The 18467-nt window shown below is 43.0% G+C and overlaps 1 protein-coding gene across 1 annotated transcript in view; it reads right to left on the minus strand.

Moving 5' to 3' along the window:
- The window catches only part of CDH13 (cadherin 13), a 985128-nt gene that overhangs the window by 275451 nt on the left and 691210 nt on the right, over positions 1-18467 (minus strand). The gene's annotated exons all lie outside the window — the stretch shown is intronic.

Consider the following 18467-nt stretch of genomic DNA (forward strand, 5'->3'; position numbering starts at 1 on the left):
GCAAAGATGTGTAACCAGGCAGGACAGCCATGTCTCCTTTTTCAGTGACTCCTGAATGTCAGTTGTTTTTCTCTTGGTTCCGTCAGATCTTTACCATTAACCTCATCATTTACTTTTATTGACCATGCTCTCATCTTGGGTCTCAGAGAAACATCTGGGGCTCCTATCCCTGAGGGCTTGACATTCTAACTGAGACAATACATCATAGATCATTATAGATCATGGTAGAAATGAACTGCATCAAAGCTAATTTATTTTGTGCCAAGGAATGTAGGTAATTTGAAATGGAAATGAGCATAAAAGCTCAAGACTGCCGAGTGCACACACTTTGCCCCTGATCTATTCTTGACACTCTGAAATGAACCCAATCTTCCCTCTCTCAAGGAATTCCAGGATATAAATCAGTATCCAGGAAGCATGTTTCTTCACCCTACAGTCCTTCTATAATCTCCTCAGTGAGGAATCCTCTGTTCTTTACATGCTGCTTTTTCAAAACTCTTCCATAACTTGCAAGTCACCCAGTCCTGTGATTTTTCCGACCCTCCTTTGAGTCTTCGCGGTCTCAGCAGTGTTGCACCAGTCCAACCTCCTCCTCCTGAGAACTCTCTCCTCTGTTCCTCTCCCCCCTCCCTCTTTCTGAAGCCCGTCTTCTCCAGCTGGGCCTTCATTTAGGGATGGATATATCCTCTTACTCTTCAGTCTACCACTTCTCCCTGGGAAAACCTCTTGTTTCTATGAATAGGATGAGGAGGAGGAGAAAGGGCAGGATGATACCAGTAATACCAGTTAACATTCACTGAATGCTTACTAGAGGCCACACACGCTTTCATGTTGACCCATAGAATGCTCATTGCAGCTTTCTGCGGGGACTGTTATCCTGCCTCCTTTGCACATGGGGAAAGTAAAATTCAGAGATATTAAGTAGCTTGTTCAAGGGCACACAGCTAGGGAAAAGTAGACCAGGAGTGTCAGACTCTAGAGGCTGCGATTTAACTAAATGTTTTATACAGAGCTGTTGCATTTTTTTCTCCACTGTTAGCTGCTCTTCTATGGTAGAAGACAATATCCTGGATCTCTGTATTTGTATGTCAGGCCGTCATTATGGTGTCTATAATCCCACCCTGCTTGTTTTTTTTTTTTTAACCTCTTTATCTGCAAATCAGCCTCTCCTTACTGACTTCTCTCTATATTAGTGATGGCACAATTTCCCCCATAGCTTGGCTTGGGCCTTGGCCTTTAAACAAAACCAAGCTTGCACCCAGCTCCATCATCTCCTGTACATAGTCAGGAAGACTTCTTCCTATCATTTTCCCTTGGAAATATCGTCTCTAGGCAAACTCATGCTAGAGTGTGTGAGACAGAAGGACTTTTGCAAATTCCCAAGTGCAACCTTCCTCATTTCACATGAACAAACTGGGGTCCAGAGAGGTGGAGCAACCTACGGAGACCACAGAGTGAATCCAAGTGAGGGCTGGAATTTGGATGAGCACACCTTTATTTGAGAGCTTCTTGAGAGACAGAACTGGTCTTACTCATATTGCAGGCTCCTCAGTGCCTGGCACACAGTATGTGTAATTGATTTTTAAAAATTGTCTATTTGCAACTTTGTATTCTTATTTCTATTACCCTTTTCACCAGCTCAGTCATCTCACTCTTGGCTTACTGTGATAGACTGTTGGCCAATCAGCCTGTTTTCACACTCTCCTTCCTGTACACAGACATGAGTCATCTTCCTAAAGCTCTGGTTATCTGAACCTTCTCTGCTCAAACACCTTCCATTGTGTTTGAATGAAGGGCAAAACTCCCTCTCTAGGATCAGGCTTTTCCACAGTCTGTCTCCACCTCAACTCATATACTTCTCCCATCTAACGTCCTACGACACAAATTACTACCAGATTTTTCTTTTCTCATGAAGGGTGTAGTAGTGTTGGTGATGGATTTGCTGTCTTTCAAACATTTCCTTGCTTCTGAACCCCCTTCAGTGATGGTACACTGCCACCAGGTGGCAGTAATGTAGCGCTAGAGTGAACCAAATCAATGCTTTATAATTTGAGAGATGGGCAAACATGGTCCACCTTCCATTTTACTATAAAAATATATACCTTTTAGAGGATATCATGCCAAGTGAAATAAGTCAGACTGAGAAAGACAAATATCATATGATCGTACTTATATGTGGAAGCTAAAGAGCAGAATAAACAAGCAAACAAAACAGAAATAGACTCAGAGATACAGAGAAAAAAACTGATTGTTGCAATATGGGAGAAGGGTCCGGGGATGGGGGGAGAAGGTGAAGGGATTAGAAAGTACAAATTGGTAGTCACAAAATAGTCACAGGGATGTGAAATACTGTATGGGGAATTAATAATGTAATTAATAATAATATAATTAATGATAATATAGTAATAAAGATTATGTAGGGTATCAGATGGGTACTGGACTTATTGGGGGGATCACTTCATAGATGGTGTAGATGCCTGACCACTAAGCTGTACACCTGAAGCTGATACAGAATAATATTAAATGTCAATTATAACATTATACACACACACAATTGTGTGTATGTGTGTGTTTATGTGTGTGTGTGTGTATCGTTTTAAGAGCCCAAATAGCATAGCGTAAGGACTTACGGTAGAATTTGTTACATTAACTCCTTAACGAAGTCATCATGGAATTCATTCAAGTTGCCCAGGTGTTTCTTTCTCAGCAACTCCCCTATGTTGCAGCAGAAAAGACAACTGAAGTCTACTAAACTTTGTTTAAATTAGAGGGAAGACCTCTCTATCTGCAGCTCTGCTTTATTTCATTACCATCAGAAAGAGACGAAATGGAGAAACTGGCACAGAATAGCCTGAGAGTTAAGTGGTGCGAAATCCCTGTTATGACTTTTCTTTCATCGTTCAGAAGACAGAACATCTTTACTCTGTTAATTTTCATTTTCTGCCTCTCCTTTTCCTCTCTGAGGCTGGAAATGATTAAAACTATTTTATAAAACTGGAAGCATGGGACTCTAATGATGAATGGTGGAGACTGATCTCATTAAGCAACTTTCATAAAAAAAAGAAAAAAGAAACAAAAAAAAAAGCCCAGCTGATCCATCTATGTCTAAGCACTTAATTTCTAAATTTAGTTAATTTACCTCGTTGTGTATGGTTATATTCAATAAAAATATTTGAGGGCTGGGTGGAAAGGGGCTAATTCCTTGGAAACTTTTAGTTGCATTTTTGCATCAATAGGCACAGATATCCGTGAACTATCTGATGACTGTTGTAATACAGGGTCTCTGGTCCCGCTCCCCACATAAGAATGCAGGACATGGTGAGGCCAAAGAGGAACACCCATGGAGCCATAGATAGGGGAGTTCATACCACTCACTATATGCTCGATGGTGGCTGGTCGACACACAAAAGCAAACATCTGCCAGTACCCCAACGAGGGGTCTTGCACCCCAGTCTCACTGGAGGCCTGGCGAGACACAGGAAGTAGGGTCCACATGATCCACAAGCTGCCATCCGTGCTTGCTGACCCCACTTGCTAGCTGCAATCCACAGTCTACTTCTCTGCCAACCAACCACCAACCAACCTCTGAGTGTAGCCACGGCAGCTATACCAGTGGCCAATGGCCAACTGGTCACAGCTGATGGCCAACTAGTCACAGCCAATGGCCATTCACTACTGGAGCCGGCACCCTTCCACGTGAGGTCGAGAGCCTGGAAACTGCTCTCTGGGACCCCACAGCAAGAGCTGATCTTCTAGTCCAGAAATTTATTTTAGGGAAAACTTAGGAAGCCTTTATGAAATAACCTTTTTATTCTGTATAAGAATGACACAACTAGGTGAACACATTGCGGTTATTGGCCTTATAAAAATTCTTTAACTTCTCTTAGCCTCAGTTTCTTCATCTGCAAAATGGGAACACTATCAGCCATCTGTCAGCACTACAGAGGGATTAAATGAGAAAGTAGGAGCTGGCATGGGAGGAGTTCATCCATCTGAGTCTAATCAGACTCCACTGCCATGGAAGATATTAGTTTAAAAATTAAATTCAAAATATAGCGATATAATTAATCCCCGAGAGGCGACGTCTTAATTAAGACTAGCATGGCTTTACTTGGAAAAAATCCCAGCCCTCTGGATTAGGAACATGGTGAAACATAGCCAGCGTTTTCTAAGAGCTTTAATTTCTTACCTGAAACCTGGGAATGGAGGTATATGGGGAATTCTCTGTGAACTTCTCTTTTCATCACAGGAAAGCTCTGACTTACTGGTTTGGAAAAGCGTTAACTCTCCCTGTACATCATGTACTTCTATCACCATCTCTGAGGATGCAGAATTCTAATACTGTAGACACTTACAAAGCAGCTAATATTTGGTTGAACTTTAATGCCTTCAGGCAAAATAACTGCCAGCATATTCTCAACAGAGCAGAATATTGTGAGTGAAACTGAAATTAATTTGCAGGACAGAGATTCAGGCTGGTTCTTGCACACTGCCCGGGAAAGCGCTGCTCTTCTGCTGGAAGCCTGTGTTTCAGCCCACTGCTTATTATTATTAAAAACAACACTGACGAGGGCACAGATGAGGAGCATGACAATTCCCTGGGTGCTGTCATACTGTCATGGGAACCTCACAAGGGAGAGTGCACAGTGAGGTAGGTACCCAATAGCCCGGTGGGGAATCCTAGCTCTGCCACTCACCAGCTGGGTAACCTTGGACTAATTATCTAGCCTCTGGGTAAAGATTTACAAAAATCTTGCCAGGTGATTCTAATGTACAGCAAAATTTAGGAAGTCTTGTCCTAGAGCAAGTCCCTTAATGCTTTTAATAAGCCCCAGTTTCAACATCTATACGATGTGAAAATCATGGCACGTAATGTATCTTCTACGATAGTGTGGAAGGTTAAGTGACATAATGAATGTTCAGGGCTTCACATATTACTCAGTGCATAGCAGTGGACCAATCAATGGAAGCCTCTCCTGTCTTCCCATCGTCACTGTTGTTGTCATTTTCATCACTGTGGTCACTGTCACCACCATCATCACAGCAGGAGCAGCAGTATTATCGTTCTGATCAGTGTCTTCACCACTGTCATTGCCACCATGGTCATCACCACTGTCATCATCACTGTGACATCATTATCATCACCATCACCATCATCACCATCATCGTCACCACCATCACCACCATGATCATAGCCACCATAATCATTATCGTTGTTGCCATTTGCTTCTATGGGAGATGTCATTTAGTCCTTTAGGGAGTCCCTAGAATGCTTGGTTTTCAACCTGACGATCTTGAATCCTTGGTTCTTTTTTTTTCACATCCTTTGGGAAAGGTGAGGTACTAGCAATCTATAACAATTCCTTAGGAAATGTTGATTTTACTCCATTCAGGTCAAAAATATATAAACTTCTTCATAACATTCTACATGCATTGAAAACATGCAGGTGCAGTGCTCCAAGCTTGCTCCTTATATTAATTTGCTCCTGATATTAATTACCTGTTGTGGAAGGGGCTATCAACCACTTTTTCAGAGGTGTGGCCAAAAAAGGGGATGAAGTGGCATAAACGCAGCTAAAACCCCATCAGCCATTCTGAGCATCACTGTAGGAGCAGGTCACCCACTGTATCACATTCTCAGCTTTGGAAGAATTCCCTTTTGCATTTGGCACGGGAGGTGATAAGTATTTTCTGAGCTATTTTTCAGTCATAAGCTTTAGTCTACTGATATGAATTTGAAATATGCAGATGGAGGCCTGAACAGCTGTAGCACTCCAGAGTGGCTGGTATTTTGGTGGGCTTTATTTTAAAGTCTCTGACAGTTCAATCTCACTAAATTATTCAGCTGTTTAGGAAAAGCCATGTGATCTTCAAATAAGTCCCTGAAGGTCAAGAATATGGGTTGAAATTTTATTTTTTGGTGGGTAGCATTTGACAAAATAACAGAAATGTCCATTGTGATATCTCTTCCTTCACATCTCTGAATGCAATTACCAAGTACAAATCACTGGATATTCATTTATAAACATTCTACATCTTCTCCATGTGTTTCTGGCAGAGTATTAAGCTAACATTCTGATTCCACGGTTCCCAGTGAAGTTAAGAGATTCTAAAGAACAAGTTCAAAACACAGCTCTAACTTGAGGTGTCACCGATCATTTGGAAAGCTTTTTGTTACATCTAGCCCAGGAAAATATAAGCCTCACACCATGGGAAAGCTAAAGTATTGACTTCATAATTCTGTAAAGAAAAGCAAAAAAAAAAAAGCCACATAAAAATTCTCTAGGACAAAGCTGAAACTTGCTCATTTATCATCAGTCTGTTCAAGGTGACATGCAATTCAGGAACAAAGCATTTTTGTCCAGAAAGATATTGGCCAAGGTTTTCTTTGTGCCCCTTGAAGATGGGTGTTTTGGCTGAGTCACCAGATTGGTAGCTTTGAAATAGCTACTCATGGAGGTGGAAGACAGGACGTGACGACGTGACATCCTTGGGTAGAACTCACCTAAACTCCTGTAGCATCCTATACTGTGAGGCTAAGGAGATGCTAAGGTTCATCTACTTCAAATGCCTTCTTGTCCCATTTTACAGATGAGGAAACAGAGGCCCAGAGAGAATAAATGATGTATGCACATTAATGCACTCTATCAGTAACACAGCCAGAGTTAGGACACAGATGGCATTGGGGCATGGGGAGGACACATGTCCGAGTTGGCCTGTGTGTTCCTCCAACCTGGCTGACAGGTATAGGTATAGCCTTGTGGTTGTGTACAAAAAATATTTGGCTTCTACACTGTAATCTGGCCCTTACTGTGTGACCTACACCAAATCCTTCAAACCTTCTCAATTCCAGCCTCCTTATATATAAAGACCCATTACCAAGTCCCACCTCATACGGATGCTATATCAGTGAAATTCTATATTTAAAAATACTCAGAACAAAGCCTATATACAGCAGTATTCCATAAGGGGTCATGCATGGATTCATCCTCTCTTAACGCCCTAGAACATTTCTCTTGGATGAGCGTGTGGAGCCCATCACTGTGGGGAAATCTAGATTTTCCAGAGCTGAATCATCAGAAAATCTACTTGTAGTGTTCCCACAGGTACTCCCATGCTTTTCCTACACAGTTTCCATTTTGGTTCAGGAAAGTGCAGGCATTAAACCCTCATAGTGCTAACCAGCCTCCAGCGACAGCTGTGACAGTCAGAATCTATATCAGGAAAAGCAAAAGCTTAGCGTAGTGCCGCTCGTAGTAGCAGCTGCCCAACTCTAAAGAATAGTGTGCAAAAATTTCTAAGCAAACTTTTCTCCTGTATCACAAAAGTTATTCATGTTCCTTTTTCAAACTTAGAAAAGAACAGAGGCCAAAGAGTGGGAAATGAAAGCCACCCATTCTCCCACCACTCAGTGTAAGACTTTGGTAATATTTCGATAGGAACATAAGTTTCATACAGATTTAACCAAGTCGACCCCCATGTTCTGCAGCTTAATTTTTGCCAATTTTAACTGCCTCGTGGGTTTTTTCCCCAAGTGATTAAATAGCGACCTTTTAAATGGACACACAGTGTGCCATCACTTACATATTCCGTTACCAGGGTGGTACTCAGCGTGCCACAGCATGACTGGTGGAGAGTGCTTCTCCCCCTCAGAAAGGGGAGAAACAGCTGGTAGACGTATACGCGGTACATCCGATAACTGCCAGCCATGAGTGTGCTGTAATTTAACTAGTTTCTTATTTAAAATGTTTCATTTTTATTTTTAAAAAATTTCTGGTCATAAAGACACTTTTATGATGAAAGAATAGATAATAAAACCCTGACACGCATTTTTCAAAAGTATATTATGAGGTTGAATGCCTGGAAGTGTGATAATTACGTCAATGGGTAAACACAGGTTTGGGGATGCTGATGACGGGCAGGCTCTCCAGGACAGCCCCCCTTCAGGTAGGTCACGGTCATGGGCTCACGTCTCCTTCCTTGGCCAACACCCCCAAGTGGACAAATCAGAAAAGCAAAATAATCATGCTAGAAGGACAACAGGAATCCCCTCCCTGCTTACTACCCCCAGACTATGCTCTCTTCTCATTGCAGAGACCCATCCCCCCAATATCGTGAGTCCTGAATTCCACAGTGCTTGGGGGCACTAGGATATAAGAATCTTCTGGGGCTGCAGCTTCAGTTTGCCTTCTTCAGCTCTGCTAGTAACTAAATATTTAGACGTGGGCAAGTCACTTTATCTGTCCTGGTCAGGGTTGATTTTCTTACATGAATAGGAAATGATTGGGTCAGACCAATCATCAAATCCTTTTCAGTGTTATCAACATCAGAGTGCCTGATGCTCACGCTACTGCATTTTAATGATGAAAGCTTTGTTTCATTTCTTGTACCACCTCTCCCCTCCCTCTGCACCCCCTAACAATCCATTCTCCATCCACACAGGAAACAAGCTATTTTTTTTCAATGGAAATCATCCAGTGATTTCTCTTCACATCTCTTCACATCTGAAAAACCAGGCTCCCTGCATGGCTGCACGCGGCCTCACCCCTGCCTACCCACCCATCCTCCACTCTCCCCTTTGGGCAGGATGTTGACAGAAAACCACATTTCAGAAAACCTCATTTTCAAGCTCATGCCTACTTCAGAGCCTCTGAAATGTCTGCACCTTCTGCCCGGCATCCTCTTCCCCTAAGACCTTCCCTTGGCTAAGCTGTTTTGGGTCTCAGCCTATGAAATGCTATTCTCGTTGCCTGGAACACACTTGCCCTGCTCCGAGAGGGTCTCCATCCATCTCTTTATCTTTGAGCCCTCAGCTCAAACATCACTTCCTTGGAGGGGACTAATCTGACCACACCGATTCCAGTTGCCCTCCTCTTTGGTCATTCTTTACCATGCTATCATGTATTAGTTTCTTCTTTTCATTTAGCATGTCCTACTGACCTGTTGGGGTTTTCTTTGTTTTGTTTTTATAGAATACAAACTCTGTTTGACAGAGGACACCTGGGATTGATGACACTCACAAAATACTTGAGGACTGAATGTGGGGAGGAAGAGAGAAGTAGGAGCTGGCCTGGGGCTGTTAGCTAGAGGTTGGTGTCCTGCCGTCAAACATGAACAACTCTATAGGACTTCAGCATCAGACAAGGCCACGGCGTGACCGCGATGGATCAGGACGAGAACGTGACTACTCGTAAATGAATCTGAGCACAGACAGACCTGACTATTGTCCAAGCTTTCCCCCTTCCTGGCTCCTGTGAGCGACATCTGCTTCTTTGCTCATTGCAGCAGTCACCTCATCCTAGACCGTTCTACCTACAGATCGATTTATTAAGTTCTCAGCCATGGAATTACCCATTTCCCCAGAGCACCCAATACAGAGGGATGCTCTCCTTCTATGAACCTTCTTCCCCCAAGGCAGCTAATGGGAGCCCAAATTCCAGGAGTCTTTCCCAATGCCCTCATACAAGGAAGTCCCATGGTTCCTCATCATATGTTCTCCCTCCGTGCAATGAGCAATAAACCAAACTCATTTAACTGCCCCTGTGTTTCTGGTGGTCTCTGGCTGAAGGACAACGACAGCGGGAAGACAACACATAGTGGCTTTTATCCTTGAGGACCTGCTATACGCCAGACACTACTATTTGCAATAAAACAGCCTTGGAATGGAGGTATTTCTATGATTATTTTGATTTTAAAGTTGAGGACCCTGAGCTCAAATCGGATAAGTCCCTTCCCAACGTTACATAGCTTTTTGGGCAGGAAGGAGCTGACGTTTGAACGTCAGCCCTCTGGACTTCTAGTCTTGTATATCTTCTCACTATTATAGTGTTTCTTTTCCCCCTTCCTTTTCCTTTAGAAACTATGTCCGGTGTTCTAAGCTGGTAAGGAGGACATGCGTGATATATGTGTTGCCTCTGCTAATTCCTCCATTTGAGTGATTGTCATTCCTTGTGGTTATTTAGGTTTTCAGTCCTCTGTGCATGTATTTTAGATGTCTGCTCTTTCACTGTCACAGCTACAGGGAGTTTCGGGCACAACCTCAAACATACAGAATATGTTCAGCATTAGAAGAAATAGTTTCGGACAATCATTCGGCCATTTTGGGGAGTACAGTTGTGAAATGGAGAAACTATTTAAAAACACGAATTTGTGGGGAAAGATAGTTCTACCTGCAGGCTTTAGAATGAGAGGGTGCTTTAGCTTTCTGTATTTTGTATTACTGCTTTTAAAATGATACCTCCTGTATTTTGTCTTTGAAATCTAGCTAATGAATGAATCTGAATGCAACAGTTCTCCCAGAAATTAAGACTCAAGGCTGTTGGCCTTTTAGGACATGTCCCTGATGTGCTCCTCTAGGTGGTATGACACAGCCAGCCAAGATCTCTGATTTGGGTCCTCGTGAGCCACCTGAGGTCTAAACTGTTTGGTTCTTGATATTCACCATGTTCCATCAACCCATCTCCAGGTGGGCTTTCCAGGTGATGGACATTTCCGATCACAGGACGCAGAGGAACTGAAGTACCGAACGTGGCCTGGACCTCATGGCACCAGGTATATGTTGCTGCTTTCTCATCCTTCTATGGGTTCATTTAGGAATGTAAGCATCTGAAATGCACGTGTTGGAGATAGTATGGATGAAAACACCTAGCACAGGCTGAGTTCACTGCTGACTTTCAATAATGGTCCGTTAAGTCAAGATATACATTCTTTTTTAATCAACACCCTCCCCCTGAGATAGAGCAGCCTCTAAGACAGAAATCTCCCATGCCACGGTCCTGCTGAAAACCCCAACATGGCTGCAGGGGGTGAGTGGAACAAAGTAGGGAAGGCAGGCTGCAGGGAGACCGTCCCCACAAGGTAGGGAGTATTATTATCCCATCTAAAAGATGAGGAATCTGAGGCATGAAGAGGTCAAGTACCTTGCCCAAGGTCACAGAGTCAATAAATGGGAGTTGACTTCCAAAATCTGTGCCCTTAACCATCACACATCACAGCACCTTCTGGGAGGCCAATGCCAGGATCTTACCCGTATGAACCCCAGTCTGTCAGTGGGAAAGACACGGTACCCAGCATACGTCAAGGACAGCCGAGGGAAAGTTCGTTTTATTGTTCTGACTTTGATTTAATTTGGTCCCAAGCTCCACAATCAGTAAACAATTTCATCATCCTAGTCTCTTACATTAAAAAAAAAAAAAGAAATGGTGGTGATTTTCTGATGGAGGCTCTGATGGAGTTTTAAACATAATTATTTTAGGCCTGTTTATCCATAAAGAGCCCTACCAATGGCGCGTGATGATTTATCTCTATGGATTAAATGTCACAATTGAGGAGCTGCGGTCTAAATCATATATTCACGGCAGACCTTGAAAGCCCCTGGAAAGTCTCCCAGCTGCATGCACCAAAGTCGACCAAAGTTTTCAAACTTTTCTTTTCATTGTCATGTAATTGAAATTACAGGTGGAAGACAGTTCTCGGCGTATCATAGTTTGATAGGCATTTAAAAGCACCATTTTCTTTCAAAGATCAAACTTGGATCAGTCAGGTACAGATTCGCTATCAGACTGACAACCTCATACTGGTTTGAAAAAAGCATGAGGGCTTCTGAGACGATGAAAACAAGCTGAGGACTTGTGCACGGCAGATCGCTGTTCTTTGTTTGATGTCCCCCCGCCCCCTTTTTTAAAGACAGGTCCTCAAGAATAAACACTACACGTGGCATATCATTTAAAGCCTAATATGGAGGAACATATGCAGTGAAATTACCCCAGAATGAAATAACAAATGAAATAAAATTTCAGATGAAGGGCATTTGTTAGTCTTCCTTTAGTTTTTTTTTTTTTTTCTTTTTTTTTTTTGAACTAGCCCCTTTCAGAGAGAGAGCAGGTCTTCTCAACCTTAGCACTACTGAAATGTGAGGCCGGATAACTCATTGTGGTGGGGGCTGGCCTGTGCACGGAGTGGTATCTCTGGCTTCTGCCCACTAGAAACCAGTAGCACTCCCCAGTTGTAACAACCAAAAATGCCCCTAGACATTGTCAAATGGCTCGTGGGGTGTGTGGCCATATGTTCCAACGAACTCTCTATTCCTAAGAAGGAATGGAGAACAGATTGGAAACAAGGAGCAATTTTGACCCCAGTCATCCAGAGGCATTTTCCCTTTCCCCGTTTTCGCCTCTTCATTGACATGTCAACAACACTGAAATGTTGAAAAACTACTGTAATGCCACCTGTTTATAATAATAATAATAATAATAATAATAATAATAATAATAATAATAATGATACCACATGTGTTTGATCTGGAATTCCATTCCATTTGGTATGCTGGTAAATGTTTAACAACCAGCTCTTCACAGGGAAGAAAAAAACACAACCTGATTTTTAAGTTTGCCTATTTCTGTGGTGTAAATACTGCCATTATGACCAATTGATGTCAAGCTACCAATGTCTCTGATGGTGGTGTTGGGAAGAGATATACACAGTTGGCTCATGACCAGGTACAAGCTGTCTCCGATACCCCTTTGCTGATGAGGAAACACTCAGCACAATGGCTGGTACCAAGTAGATTCTCAATAGCTTATTTTATTAAAGAATTCAGGATACATGACATGCTTTTACATCTCATTTGTTTCCCCACATATTTATTGAGCACCTAGTATGTGCCAGGCCTTCCTGGCATTAGCCACGTAACAGCGGTAGAATGGTGGGTAAGACAGACAAGATTCCCACCCTCTCACAAAATAGTTTACGATGTAGTAGGGAAGACAGAAAACCAACGGGTGATAACAGTCAATGCAGAAGGCCAATTGCGGTAAATTGCGGAGAGAATGTGGAGAGAAGAAATAACAAAGGGTTTGGCTTCCCCTAGGGGCACGGCCAAGACTTAACTGCACAGCTTAGTCTGGAAGCTGAGCACGAGTTACCTGTACAGAGAAGAGCACGTCAGGCAGAAGGGACAGTATGAATGAAGACCCAAGGATGGGGTGGGGAGAGCATGGCGTGGGCAAGGAAGGCCAGGGTCAAGTGCAGAGGCAAGGGAGCATGGAGGGAGGTGGGGTGAAAAGAGAGCGCACGGGCTGGATCATGCCATAGTTAGATACTGGTTTATATTCCAGAAGCAATGAGGAGTCACAGAAGGCTTCGAAGGGAGGGGCATGATGTCAGTGCTTGGGAAAAAGATCACTCTGCCTGCACCCATAAGGACACATTAAATGGGGGCTTAATGATGCACGTATGCCAGGTCTGAAGCTCTTCTGATAGTCCGAGAGAGATGATGGTGCGTCCTTGGCTAGAGCGGTGGCGATGGATACAGACAGCAATGGACAGATTCCAGACATACGGAGTGGTGATATCAGCAGGGCTGGGGTATGGGTAGACTTGGGGGTAATACGGGAAAGGACTGTGTACACAAGTACTCACTAGTTTCTTATTTTGAACACGGGATGGATACTGGGGACTTTCACTGAGTTTGGGATGGAGGGAGTGGAAGGGAGACTCCATGTTAGATTTTCAGCATGTGGAATTGAGTCATTTGATCTTTCAATGATCCCTGAGGAAAGCATTATTATGTCCCATCTCCCTCATACCATCTGGGGAGTAAGTCCCAAGCCAGTGTCACACATCTAGTGCATGACATGGCTGGGATTCGAACCCAGGTCTCCCAGGTCTTAAAATACCAAACCCTATGGTCTTGCCATGATGTAACACAAACTGGCGGTAACATGATCCATCTTGAATCTGTGGCAGAGTGAGTTTAGTTACTGGAATATCGTCATTAACCTGAGCTGCAAGGTGGGACCTCAGCTTATACACATAGGACTGGGCTATTAACGGTGTCCCTTCAAATTGCTTTGGACAATTTCTTCTGCACTGGACTAATGAGCCCTGCACTGCACTTCTGGGAAACCTCTCACCTTGTAAAATAAAGTCCATCAGATCCTGCTCTGAATATTAACCTTGCTAGAAAGAAAAGAAAAATAAGCAATAGAAAAGATTGATTCCCCCCACCCATGTAAAGAAAATACTTTCCAATGAGCCACAAAGTGTAATTCATATTTTCAGATTCCGGGTGTGCTCTGCACTGAGAAAACAAATAATCATTGCCAACTATTACCAATAGCATGATGCCAAGTAATAAAGGCATTTAAACACTCTCATCTCCTGCATGGTTCTTGCATAAACCAGTGTAATGTGACACAACAGTAGCTAATGGTATACTCAAGGAATCTACATGAGACTAAGTTCTCTACATTTGTCATCAGGTATACATGGCTGGACTTGGGAGGGCCCCCCTTCTCTCTTGCAGGCTAATGAATCTTCTGGCGGCAGCACTCCGGAATCAAAGATTTATAGGAGAAACTACACCTATTCCCCAAGCTAACAGCAACGGGAATAAAGAATTTCTTTCAGTCACAGGCAATGAAGCCAACTGCCTTTGGTAAAATTAGCAGCTGCATGAGGGAAACAGTGCATGATCTTATTTATACTAAGTCAGTGTGGTTTGTCCACTTGTCATATATTTTCACATCACAAATGACAGCCCTATTCACACAGATGCTGAGTCAGATATTGCAAAGCTTTTTTTTTTTCCCCCTGCTGACACATTGGGCCCAAATGACAAGCCTAAAGAGAAGGCAGTACAAGTCTTAACTGTCCCATTTTTTTGCAGCTGAGGAAGGTAAGGCTCTGAGATACTGGCTAACCAACTGATCGTCACACCCAAATTAATGACAGAGCGAGGACTAGGTCTCAGGGTGGCTCCTTTCTGGTGCCAATACTCTTTCCACAGGTACATTCCAGGAGGGCAGAGACTTGGTCTGTTTTGACTCTTTAGTATCTGGCGCTCAGTAGGTGCTCAGTAAACAATTGTTGATGGCTTCTCTGTGCCTCATTTCCTGAAGCACAGTTCAGCAGAGAGACAAGGGAATTAAAAAGCAGAATGCCAGGACTTCCCAGGAGAGCATAGAAAGTAACATAACCTCCTTAGGCCTTGGTTTCTTTTCTTCAAAATGAAAATAATGCTTGCTAGCCTCAACTATGAAGAGGAGACAGAGGATCAAGTCAAACAGGGCGATGAGAGTTTCCTTCAAACGGCACACACTTAAGGTACCATGACTATTTTTAAAGTGAGGAAAGTACACCCAGAAATCTGTTTGCTTTTCTTGTTCAGGTATGTTGCCTCTGTGGCTGTGTGCAAGAAGCAGCTGCAGAGACCCAGCTGCTTGTGTCGTGCAACTTTGCCTTCTAGAATATTCCGGGAGGTCTTCAGAGTAGCTTATGACCTTCATATGAGCCTGAGCCTACTGTACCTTTCTTCATCTACAGTCAGAGAGACGGGTGGTAGCCCCCGCAGGCCAGAGCTCTCCGCGACCTCAGGCTCCAGGTATTCCATAAAGCTGTGTCCACCTACTATATTTGTAGCAGCTGCAACTGAGGGAGTGGGAAATCCTTGTTCACTGTTCTCCACACGGCAGGAATACATCTCAGGTGTACAAGTAGGTGCCAGTCCCCACTTTGTCATTTGCTAATCATTCTACATTCAACTTTTCTCAGCCTTAGTTTCCTCATCTGTAATATGAGCATATCAACTACCATTCAGGTAGGTGAGGGATTACCTACATAAATATAATGCGATGTAAACTGCTGAGTTCTGTGCCTGAAGGTATAGGTAACAGCACTAAGAAAGACTACCGCAGCTATTGATACTTTGCGTATGGATCTGTGGCATTCTAGAAGCTCATTGTGACAATTCATTTACTCTTATTCAACATACAGGACAACCCGGTGGACAAAACAGAGCTCCATGTGACTGAGATCCTGGTTTGTTTCTGAGCCGTGTCCACCGGGAATCAGAAGTTTCCAAGTGAGTGATTAGCATTATACCCACAATCTGACCATTTCTCATGAGCAACCCGGCCTCCACCGCAGCCCGCGTCCTACCTCCTTGGCTCTGGGTGATGGTGAGAGCCTCCTAATTGGTTCCCCTGCTTCCTCCCTTGCCTCCCACAGTGGCCAAAAGGATCATGCTAAAACATGAGTTAGAGCACATCCCTCCTCCGTTCAAAGGCCTCTAAGCTCCCTGCATCACTCAGAGTAAATCCAAAGCTCATACAATGCTCAACAAAGACCTCCACGATTTGCACACTTCTGCCACTATCTCCTGCTACGGCACTTGTTTGATAAAGAAAGCAATAAGGAGACGGAGCCAGGATGGTGAAAGAGCTGTAAGCCATGCCTACCCCAGGACAACTTAATTGGTTGAATCACATCAACTAAGTAACAACCGAAAGAGCCAGTGTTTAGATTGAAGTAAACGAGAGAAGCGTGACAAACTCTCCCCCTGCCCCCAAATGTCTGGAATGTGGCAGGGGAACCACTAAGTGGAACTACAGATCAACGTTGACAAAGAATCTTCTTACAACCTCAACTGACAATGAATGAAATGAACTCTTTCACGAGAGTAAACTGTCCGGCACTGGGAATACTCAAGCAGAGACTGGAAACTGTGGGCAAGGGATAGAGAAGCAAGATTTCAAACATCAGAAGGCAGATGTAATGAGATGATAATGAATTTCCCTTTTCATCAAGACAGTCGAGAGTCCATTATTTTTAATATTAAAGACTAGAGGGGACATAAATAAGAATCAACTCCTTAAGTCCAACAATTGTAAAGCAATTTAAATGGCGACAGAGATTACACGTCATGGTGGGATACTGCAAAGGGATTTTACAGGAGGGTCTCTGCTTGGGCCGAGTTACTGAAGCAAAATATTTCTTTGGAAATATACACCCCAATTGGCCACCTTCTTCTTGGCATTCTGATGGGGAGTTGGGGTGGGGCAGAATGAAAGTTTTGAGGCCATTATCGCAATGGAGAAGTAACTGATGGTCGATGCTAATTGAGGAAAAGGGAATTGTTCTAATCACCAAATGGCGTACTAGGTTGTTTGGCAGAAAAAAACACAAAAAAACAGGTCATATGAGTATACTTTTTTTTATTTTCCTCATGTTCTTTTCTCTGTCTTTTGGATCATCTTCAATGCTGTGTATGAATGTGTGAGTGGGGGGTGTGTGTGTTGTCTTTCAGTGTAAAATTCAATGGTTCGGTCAACAAATGCGATGGCGTGTGTACTCTGCACCTGGCACTGGGCTGAACAAACTCCAGCCTGTTTGGTGCTGACTTTTTTCCTTAAGGATTGGTTAGCAGAGGACTCATGTGCACAAAGCACCCATGCCTCATAGAGAAATCACATTATGTTTGACCCTAGTCAAAGAGGGGTCAAAGAGACCCGCTGTGGGCCGAGCATGGAAAATGGGCCTCTCCTTCCACAAATGAGATGGCATGTGGGTCATGAAGCGATTTCACAACATATAATAAGAGACCTTTTTGATCTGACCTAGTCTCATGGAAAGCACTGAGAAGTCATAATTGATCTGACCCAATATCCTGCAATATCCTGCCCTACTACCAAATACACATATCTCAAATGATAGACTTCCCACTTCCTTCCTTCTATAATGGTCTCACTAAACCAAGAAGGAAAGACATTTCCCTCCATGAAATATACTGAGAGAAGATATTTGTGCCCCTTAACAGGAAAACTGATGGTAGAACAAATTCCTAGAATTGGTTACTAAAGATAAATGCAATGCATTGGTTCAGTGCTACGGGTATTTTCACACATAAACCAAGAATAGTGGCTGACTGCATTGGAAAATAGGGAGATTTGAAACAACCGATTTAACCTGAAACAAGAGAAGCAATGCACCCAATAGAATTCCCCTAACACAGAAACAAATGAATATGTGTAGCTTATTCCACAAAGGCAAGAAGAGACTAGCAAGCAGATGTAGAATCTCATCTGTTCCTTTGTCTTCCAGACTGATTTCTAATATTTCTACTTATTTCTTATTTATTCCGAAAATATTTGTGGGCATCTCACACAGGGAGTCATTTAACAAAGCAGGAAACACCACTGTCATCTCTATACTATAAAGCACTTCCTAAAAGACGTACAATTCTACCCTTTAACTTGACAACATAATAAGAAAATCTTGTCAATGAAAAAAAACAAACAACTTAGAAAACAACCCAGAGAAATATTGAAGTTTTAAACAATCTAACGGCTGAGGTTAAACTAACAGGAACTTCCAGCATGTTTCCAATGTTTTTAAAAAGAAAAACTGAATTTCTCATAACAGTCAACTGGTTTGGCCTCCTGCTATTTTGCAGTATTTCCCAGGCATCGAATCCCCTCGAGTCCCATGGAAGATCATCTGAAGCCCAATAAAAAAACCCTCATTTCCCCCTCACAGAATAATGATGCACAGTCAAAACGTAGCACTTCCCCTACGAAAGGGCTGAGACCCAGCCGCGGAAGCCTCCACATTAACCTTAGGAACACAAAGGACTCTTCTCTTTGTCACACACAAATAGAAAGGCACCCAAAGACCACTTCTTTTGAAGG

The sequence above is a fragment of the Rhinolophus sinicus genome, chromosome 8 (assembly GCF_057876585.1).
Source record: "Rhinolophus sinicus isolate RSI-liver-muscle chromosome 8, RSI-T2T, whole genome shotgun sequence".
NCBI classification, from domain to species: domain Eukaryota; kingdom Metazoa; phylum Chordata; class Mammalia; order Chiroptera; family Rhinolophidae; genus Rhinolophus; species Rhinolophus sinicus.